The 10,741-nt window shown below is 32.3% G+C and overlaps 1 protein-coding gene across 1 annotated transcript in view; it reads left to right on the top strand.

The window, feature by feature from the left end:
- Positions 1-558: 558 nt before the first annotated feature.
- NGR-A15 (neuropeptide receptor A15) overlaps positions 559-10,741 on the top strand; it is a 35,151-nt gene continuing 24,968 nt past the window's right edge. The window contains exon 1 of the mRNA XM_013324357.1: positions 559-762. The gene's annotated coding sequence lies outside the window, so the exon portion shown is untranslated. The remainder of the gene's footprint in view (positions 763-10,741) is intronic.

Genomic DNA, 10,741 nt, shown 5'->3' with positions numbered 1-10,741 from the left:
GCATCTATAATATCAAATAAATAAATGGTTTATTCAGGCAAAAAAAAGTATGAATAAATTACAAAGTAGTAGTACGCCTGGTTCCTAAACTAGGTTCTAGACCCGTATTATTGGAGCCAAGACTCTTTCGTCTTAATGCTATAGTTTAAGTAAAAGGTTAGTGACATAATAAAATTGCTTGTCTTACTTAAAAATTAGAAAAAAAAATTATTACTAGTCATCATCATCACCAGCTCACTGTAAGTCACCACCGAGGGGCTCGGAGCCTACCCTAAATCAAGGGTGACTATTAGTAAAATAGTAAGAAGTAAGATAAGACTTGAAATAAATATAAAACAAACTATAGACCAACACCAGATTCAAGTTGCCTCGTGTACAAAGGGCCTTTGGGTGTATTTCATCAGTGGATACCAAAGCTTTTTAATAACAGTTAACAATGCATAATGAAAGCTTATCCCTACAGCGTAGCATAAAAGCTTGAACGCCTGAAGTGGGAAATCGTAGCAGCCACGCTTGAAGAACGGCGTTTAGTCGAAAGTTAGCGTCCGTTCGTAACGGACTCCTCCACCTACAGCCGTAGACGCGCGTAAAGTTTGTATTCTTGCAAAAAAAATTATAATTTACTTGAAATTTAATATTTTTTTTACTTTTATACGTTTCCTTAATTTTAAAAGTGTAATAGTAATGTTATTTAAAGTGGATTTTATTAAACCGTGAAAAGTTTTGTGAATGGCAAGTTTTTACAAATAAGGAAAAGTTATAGTAAGTAATGCTTTTTTTTTTATTTTTGAATTTTTTTTAAGTGAGGTTATAATTTGTAGATTATCTTTCAAATATTTAATTCATAAAAAATGAAATTAACGTAATTTTGTTCTATTTTTTATTGTTTATGCACCAATACTTTATACATGCTTTTGTCTGTAAGTGAAATAACATGTTTCCTAAAACCTTTAGTAATAGTGCCAAAAATGTATATAAGAACACATGTACTTTTGTTGACAAACCAAATAAATAAATAAGTAAATAAGTAATTATGGTAAATGAATAAATTATTTTTTTATATTTAGTTTTTCGTAAATCTTTTTTATTATAGTTATGTAACATTAATATATATTTTTTTATCCTTATAAATGCTTTCAATGGTAAAATACGAATCCGAAACACCTTATCAGTGTCAATAAAAATTAACATTATGATTTTTATTTAATAGTATTATATAATATATAAATAAAACATTTATACTATGGCGATCTTCAAAAATAATTCTGGGCGAAATTTTCGCAGTTAAATATTTACTTTTATATACAAATTAACGACAAAAATATGTTAACTATAAAATAGTAACCTTAGTTGTTTCGTGTCAACGTAAATACTGCAAAGAGGAAATATTCAGGAATGTAATCTAACGAGACTTAAGATTTTTACCGTCGGTTTCCACTGCCAAGCAATATATTAAAAACATATTTTTATTTCTATCTATCAAAGGCAAGATGTATGAAAATATTTTGGCATCACCAGTGGAAGCTAATGGTTAATAAGAAATAGTCAACAGCCTTTTAAATAAAAAGGTCTCCAGGTATTTCATCATTTCAGAAGTTACAGAAATATCCGATAAGTATTTAAGTTCGTTGTTCTTAAAGTAACAATAAAAGAAAACGCCATGTTAACTTTGTAAGAGTTTCTTTAATGTGTCCCTAAAGACGTTGAAATACATCGCTTTTCTTCTTGCTTGAAAGTTTTCGGAACAAAACACAATCAAGTATAAACTATAAAGGGTGTTAGTTTATTATTGTGCCGTTTAAGTCCTTAGAATCGAAGAACAATTAAACCAAAGAATTGTTTTTCGATAAGGATTAATTGGAGCCAGCGAGAAACACCCTCTATAATAGCAAAAAATTACATCGTCACTTCGCGAAGGTTGGTTAAGAAAATTCTAATTACACATATATTGTAGCCAAAAATATATTCGAAAAAATCAATTAATCTTGTTTAATTCACTTTATATAAGCACATATTTTCAAGCTAAGAAAAATCTTCCACTAAAATTAAATATTGCAAATAAAAACAACTTACTTAAATACAAAATAAGCTACATAAGAATATTAATATTACATTTCCTCAAGCTATTTTTTAAAAATAAATTATTATTCTCTTTGAGACAAACTCTTTAAAATGACTTTTATGACGCGGTAATAAGCTTTTATTGCGGTCTTTCTGAAGTGAGCTCTTCATTTATCTGACATTTAATAAACACGAAATAATAATAATTTTATTTTTTTTACTTTAAATATATCCAGCAATAAAGTTCATTAGTATTACACGAAATAATTTCTCAATAATAAGATAATCTTACTAATTTCATAGATGCGAATATTAGATGGATGAGTGGATGGATGTTTGTTTAAAGGTATCTTCAGAACGGCTGCATGAATCTCTGAAATTTGGCATAAATATAGAACATATTCTAGAAGAACACATATGCTACTAATTAAGTTTATTTTTAATTAAACAGACGGAGTTGCATGCGACAGCTAGTTATTATTATTATACATGTTTAAGTCATAGAATCTTTTTTCGATTTCCCTTTAAAAAAAAAGGTTCGTCTACACGTATAAGCTATTATTATTTTTTTAGAATGTAATGAGCGATATTCTCGGCTCAATCCCTAAAGACTTCGATAGGTTACGTGTCACATAAATTCTGGTGATTCGTGCCTTTTAACGACTTAAGTTATATCTCTTATCCCATAACCATCATAAAATGATCCCTGATCACTTCATTAAGTGAATACGAAGCTGTCTCGGACATAAATGTAGGAAGACACACTTAGCTTACTTGTATAAAGGTGAGAGGTCATGCTTCATACGTTTTCTTTGTCATCTCTTAAAATTAATCTTTATATATTCGTGGGTTTAAATCTAATCAATAAACTTTGTCAGCTGTTTAGCGAAATTGTTTTTATGCATTTTACTGTAACTAACATTTCCGTTATAGAGTCTCAAATATTTTTACTCTATCATGATGATAGTGTAAATTATTGTACACTTATGTTAAATTTACTCTAACTGTACGGTTAATTGAAAACTAAATATATCTCAGTAAGGTTACGTAATTGATTAGATTAATAATTGGCAAGAACACAATACATGGTAGTCGATAATATGTGCAGACTATTATTATTTTACAATACAATAAATTAACACTTTATTTTACTCTTAATAACTAATTACACTTTTCCCAAGAGTGAACACGTGGAAGAAATATACTAATATGAATAACACTTAACAATACTCTTGTACTGTCTTAGGGCCCTAAGCGGGCGCCCTTGATTCGGGCCCTGGGGCGCCCGTGATTCGGGCCCTGGGGCGCCCGTGATTTGGGCCCTGGTGCGCCCGTGCGTCGTGTCCTATGACAACCATTATTGTCAAATCTGTCCTGTCCATCTAATCCTAATTGATGCTTGATAAATATATTAAAAAGAAACATTTATGTAGTACAAAAGTGAAATTTAATTTATCACGTTTATAAGACATGTGACAAACCTTTTCTTAGACGTGTGATTGTGTTTTGTGCCTTACAATAAAATAGTCGCGAATCCCGAATCGGAAATGGAATTTTTTGCTCGTACTTATTTGTGTATTTTAAATATGTTTTAGTTAATCTAAATATTAGTTTTATAACAAGAATTCTTTTTTTTTCGTTTTAGAATCAGTTAAATGTCGAGTCATTGTTAACAGCAATGTTTAATATGAAACCTTGGTTAGATCGTAAACTCCGTACCGTTTGATTATCTGTTTCTGGCTTCATTATTAAAATAAAATTCTTTTTTATAATCAGAAATCTCACAGCCATGAGTCAACATTTTTATAATAATATAAAAAATTTTAACTAAACATTTTGCACGTATTATTTTTGGAAGGTGTTAAACCTTGAAACGTGCATCAATTCTAACGGAATAAAATTCAAGTAATAAAATTTCATCCTGAACATTTCAGTAGCGCACGTTGCTTAAAATAATAAAAATAACGTAAACGATACTATTCTTGCTTTATATTCAATAGCTATCCGTTATCGTATTTGATTCAGAATGTATTCAGGATGAACGCATACATCATCTCCGAAACGGATCGGAAATCTTTGCTTTTAAACATACTAGCAACTGCCCGAGACTGCATCCGCGAGGAATTAAATAAACTTAAGAACTTATTTCTATAATTACATATAGTCTTAAATCTATGATATAAAATAAAGTATTAAAAAAAAACTAAACTTAAGAACTATGTGTTCATCTAGACTATTTTCTACATCGATGCCAAACAGCAAAATCTCTTTAGTTGTTTTGTAAATACCTTCTAACAAACATACATCCATCGATCTAAACATACGCATTAATAATATTACTACCTGTCATCCTCAGGTGCGTTGCGCGAAGTTAAAAAAAAAAACTTAATTAAAAATCTATGTGCTCTTCCAGTTTTTTTTCTACATCTATGTCAAATTTCAGCAATATCCTTTTATCCTTTGTGGTGAAACGCATTTATAACAGTACTAGCTGTCGCTCGCGACTCCGTCCGCTCGGTATTTAAAAAAAAAATTATTAGTAGCCTATGTGTTCTTCCAGACTATGTTCTATATGTTTCTCAAATTTTATCGAGATCTGTTAAGCCGTTCGTTCGCATTTATTACCTAAGTATGAGTAAGATAAAGATTACGCAGAATAGTTTAAAGATGATATCCATTGTCGGATTTAGCAGACGACGTCCGAAATATGGTGCTAAAGGCTTTATAGATATTAAGTGTAAATATTTTTGTTTGTTATATATTGTTATTGTTATTATCATTTTTTTTTAAATTTTATATCGCTTGCTTGTATAGTTTACTGTATTTTTGTAATTAGCTCATAACTTGATTGATTATGTGTTTGTTTATTATGGGACTGACATGTTCAAAAGAACAAAAGTCCCAAAAAAAAATAGAGAAAAAAAAAAGTTGATATTATTTTTTTTTACTATAGTCTCACGCTGTTATCTAGTTCGAATAGAAAGGCGTTTATACCACTGATAGTTTTGTTCAGAAAGTAATATTTCATAGATTAAATAACTATTGAATAAAAACTCTTATAAAAGATCTTTGCACTCTATTTAAATAAACAGTATTCCATTTAAAGCTGCATTTCTTTTCAAGCACTTAATGTATCGAGCAACTGTTCAAGATATTTACCAACACTGTTCAATATAATATTTTTCTTTAATAGCGACCTCAATAACGCGACCCTATTAACTTTATCGTCCACCTACACCTTAATGGAATCTTAAACTATCACCTTTATGACTCAAGGGTGATTCTTTGATTTATAACATTTAGTACAGCAGATGTTTTAATAGAGCGTGAGAGTTTGGTTTTTGAGAATAAAAATTCGTTAAAATTTTAAACCAAACATTCTCTCAATTTAAACTATGGTATAAGTACATCCTGTATAATAAACTTTAAATAATTGAAGATTGTAATAACCATGGGTTTCCACTATAGGCGCTCATACGAAAACGTATTGTCGTCTTACCATCCTTGGTTGGTTTCTGATAGCACAAAATCTCTTTATAAAACATAGTTTCATTCCTTTCATTATCTTTAAGAAAACAGAGATAACAATATGTTTTAAACGAAGATTTCAGTCTCAGAAACCCATGGTTACACGGTTTTCCTGATACACCTGAAATGATAACATGTTTTAGAGATGAAAAGATACGTAATTATTAAACACGCTGTAGAAAACATTTATGCGTTTTCAAGGCATTAATGCACAAGCTAAAGATTCCCTAACGACAATGCTACACATTTTGCATTACAAATGAATGGAAACATACGTCATTCATAAATAATTTCTTCTATTAAAGAACTAGAAAGATAGCATATACAGGTGGATTAGAAATAATTTGTACTGTTTAAAACACTATAAACAAAGTATAACTCTAGTAATCATTTTTAGAAGTTGTGTTTCAAATATAAATGTTATTTCCTCTCTAATTTCGATTTATTTGTAACTCTACATGGTAGAGGCATGCGTGTATAACTGACATTTAGCCCTGTAAGGTAGCTATTTCACTTTTCTATTAGTAACTCTGACCTATGATTCATTTTTACGACCATTCGATTCAGATTATACTGACATTTACAGTGTAGTAAATATCGGAAACATAAAAATGAAAATAGAATATTAACTCAATTTTTCTTCCTTCTTTAGCCGACTTCAAAAAGAAGGAGGTTATATATTTCAAGCTTGCAAGCTATCAACCGGGCATCTAAATTCGCCGAAAAAGCGAAGCGCTACCCATAGATATTTTCAACTGCAGATGCGTTGCCACCTTTAATCGACGGAGGAGTGAACCCACAGTTAGAGAATATTTTCCCTTCCTATGCGTTCCTTCCTTCGTTAAAACCACTAATATTTCTCATACTCTATAAGTAGGCTCTGGGAAAGGAAAGAGGACTAAAATTAGGCCTGTATTTTTGGAACATCTAAATGAAAATAAAACGCTTTTGAAGGCTTACGTGAGATCTTTACACGTGTTTCTTGCCTTATCTATTCTTTCCACACGTTCAAGTCAGGAATGAGGTCCGACAAATTGAACACGAATTGTAAATGGAAGTTTTGATTAGTTAGATGTCGGACAAACGGATGCTGTACAAAGAGTAAGTAATCCTTTTGTATCCTAGCGAAGAAAGAATACTGGGAAATAGTTTAAACGCTAATGAAATAGATTTTTCATTTGTGATCTTTATAGTACTTTCATTTTAACTGTAATAAATCTCCGTCCTTGTGATACCTTCAATCAAATCCATATAAACATATACAGCGTGTTGAATTATAAGAAAAGTTACAAAAGTTATTATAAATTTTAAACAAAAAGAGTTGGATTTTTATAGTATTTTTTACAGTGTAGTCATCGGTCTGGCTATACACCATTACAGTTGTATCGTAGAATTTTGGGACACGCTGTATAAAAATCAATTGTTCATTAATCTCGCCAAAAATCGAGAACGGCTGAAATCGTTTCTTGATCTTGAAATGTTCATTTAGGTCTACGGAAGGTTTAAAAGGTGAGAATAATTACCGGAAACTGATTAAGTTTTTTTTTTAATTCCACGCAGACGGAGTCGCGGGTCACAGCTAGTCCAGATATAAAGCTAGATTTCGGAATTAAATAGATTTTTTCCATTACATTGTTTTCGTATTTACAGCTACCATTTACAATCGATACATCAATCAACACATCAGTGAGAAATATCTCGATGTAGAAATAAAATTAATCAAATGACAGTATAAAATATATATACATTTTAACAACGTTTTTATTAAAACAACTTGAATTAGAACATATGTCGCTTTTCGCATTAATAACAGCTAACATTCTCTGATACTGAAATACATCGAAATTACGGCGATGAGATTCAAATTCGTTATTTACTCTGAGGAAGAAGGGAGATCGAATGACGTCTTCGTCAAATCGATTCATCGTTGGTTTCTGATATCAAAATTTCTTTGACAAAACGGGAATAACAATATGTTTTAAACGAAGATTTTAGTCTCAGAAACCCACGGTCAGTGGTGTAGACTCTAAACTCTAGACCGTCACAAAGGAATTTACAAAACGTGTGACAAACGTTACTCTTTTGTCTGTCGGGTAAAAACATGTTGCCATCTCTAATTCTCTCATACAAAGAAAACAATAATACAAGTATCTTCCATAATAATACCGATAATTTTCAACAAACATGGTCGTATAATTCGAGCGTGTGGATGAAATACTCATTGCATTAACTCAATGTACTCGAACTATTGTTTGCTAACACTATCTACGAAACTCTAATCTAAATTGGGTGAAATTGTCGCGAGCAATTCAATACAATTGAAATTCATTGTCATACGAAAATACGTCACAAATATTTTACGGATTATTCATATTCGAAAATGTGGTAAATCACTATATCTATCAAAGTAGTCGATATGCATGATCTATCCAAATAGAAGACTCGCGTCGACGATTCAACTTTGTGTGTAGATACTGCGCGGTACGTAATTCTTGCATCGCAACCATACTAAATTAGTTTCAACAAACCACATTGCCTTGTGTACTAAGGACCCTAGTGTTTTAAAAACAATATTACAATTTTCTACTTCGCACAGCCGCGTTGTGAAATAGTTTGTTCTCGGCGGTATTTCCAAACCGCTACGACTTAGGGTCCTTCAAGAAGCGAGCGTATCACCATCTCAAAGGCCGGCAACTCATCTGCGGTTCCTCTGGTATTGCTGATTTCGCGTCGATGGACACCTTGGTGTTCCTGCTGCTCGTTTTCCCCCTTCTCTTAATAAAAAATAACATGTAAATAAGGGCTCAAAGATTGTAATGTATACATTGGTAGAGTCCGCTTTAACATCTTCGCACGAATTGGCCCGGCTCGCCCGGTGAAATACCACGACCACACAGAAGACAGGCGCCGAGTGGAAGCAATTCCGCGTTTCTTTTGATGAGTGTGCGTCCCGGAGGCTTAATTCAGTCCTCTTTCCTTTCCCATCCCTTTCTTTATAAGGGAAGGATGGGAAATGGAACTGGACTTTCTTTGCGTATGTCTATGGGCAGCGGTCATTTCGCTATTTCAATGATTTCGGGTTATTTACTCTAAAGCCACCACCTTATCATATAAAAATAAATAAATAAATACCGCTTCGGTTACAAAACACGTAACCGTAGTGGTATACATACATACATACATACACACTGCGCGTACAATTCATTTATATACTTAATAGAATTGGACAGTGATATTCTCGCTTTAATTCTACGGTTAACTTAATACTGCCCATTTCTAATTTGTCGTCGAATTGTAATCAAGTTTACAATTAATTTAACATATTCCTATTTAATCAAATACAACAATTACTTGAAATGCACACGCTCTGTAATTTAATATTTGCGAATTAAAAAGATTAAAAAAAAAGTTTTTGACATTGACATTTACGTAATAATTTATGTCGTAAGAGCGTCGGTGGCTCAGGGATCAAGCACTTGACTTGCAATCTGCAAGTCCTGGGTTTGAATCCCGCCATGTACCAATGTGTTTTTCGATATCCGATTTACATATGTACATCCGACGTTCTTGCGGTGAAGGAGAACATCGTGATGCAACCTGCACATATCTGAGAAGAAATTCAATGATATGTGTGAAGTCAACCCGCACTTGGTCAGCGTGGTTGACTATGGCCTTATCAACCTTAACTAAGGGTAGGCTCCGAGCCGCTCAGGGGTGACGTATATGTGACCAAATGTGAAAGCCATCTGACTAGCCTAATAAATAATTAAAAAAAGGGTCTCGACAGACAGACAGATGGACGGACAACAAAGTGATCCCATAAGGCTTCGGTATTTTCCTTTCGAGGTAAGGAACCCTAATAAGGTTATCAGGAATATCGGTTACTAAGATGCACCCTTTCGTTGACATATTTGGTTTTCATTGTTTTATTTATTATATAACACTAAAAAAGATTTACAATATGAAAGGGATGTGTCAATCAATATATGAAAGGAGCACAAAGCGGTTGTCTTCATTTATGACATGTCAATCAAATCAATTGTGCGTGTATTGAAGAAATAATAAGGCTCGAAATAACTTTTTCCTCGAGACCTTATTCGGAGTCTAATCCATTTATGTTTCGTAAGCCGATTTCCATTACATCAATATTTCTAGAAAAATAAAAGTTTTTTATAGATTTATAGTGAAAAAATAGGTAAATTATTTCAATTGAATGCTCAAATAATTTTAAGTGATTAACATACACTGTTTCACTTTGAGAAAATGTATAGTAATCCGACCGACTCCGACCGCGAGGGTTTAAAAAAAATTATTAGTAGCCAATGTGTTCTTCCAGACTATACTCTACATCTATGTCAAAAAGCGAGATCCATGCGTTCTGGAAATACCTTCTAACAAACATCCATCGAGCCATCCACCAAGAGCGTCGGTGGCTCAATGGTCAAGCAGTTGACTTGCAATCTGCAGGTCCTGGGTTCAAATCCCGCCATGTACCAATGTGTTTTTCGATTTCCGATTTACATATGTACATTTATCCGACGTTCTTACGGTGAAGGAAAACATCGTGATGCAACCTGCACATATCTAAAAAGAAATTCAAAGATATGTGTGAAGTCAACCAACCGCACTTGGCCAGTGTGGTTGACTATGGCCTAATCACCTTTAACTTAGGGTAGGCTCCGAGCCCCTCGGTGGGGACGTATAGTGAGCTGATGATGATGATGATGAAACATCCATCCACACAAACATTAGCATTTATAATATTAGTAAGGAGTAAGATAGAGTACGTATAATCAATATTCAAATTTTTAGTATTCATTTGTTTTAATTCAAGTGAAAAAAAAATTGCTACATTAAAAAAATGAAACTGCAATGAATTTCTCATAACGTAGCGGCATCGTAATTAAAACGGCAATCTATCGTTTGTATATTTTCTGACAGATTACTTTTTTAAAATCTACGTTGAAATCCAATAGCTCAATATTTAATACTAGGAAAATTTGTTTCCATTACTTGAAAACTTATTTATAGTTTCATATTATAAAAACATCTTTCTTCAAAGATAAAAACTTAAGAGGTCATGGCTAGTTAATTAAAAAGTTGTTTTAACAATTAATTACGTGTTTTTCAGTAGATTAACATTTGAATAATT

This window comes from Papilio xuthus, unplaced genomic scaffold, assembly GCF_000836235.2.
Source record: "Papilio xuthus unplaced genomic scaffold, Pxut_1.1 DF824992.1, whole genome shotgun sequence".
Lineage (NCBI taxonomy): Eukaryota > Metazoa > Arthropoda > Insecta > Lepidoptera > Papilionidae > Papilio > Papilio xuthus.
The sequence above is the reverse complement of the archived record's forward strand: the minus strand, read 5'-3'. Positions and strand labels throughout refer to the sequence as shown.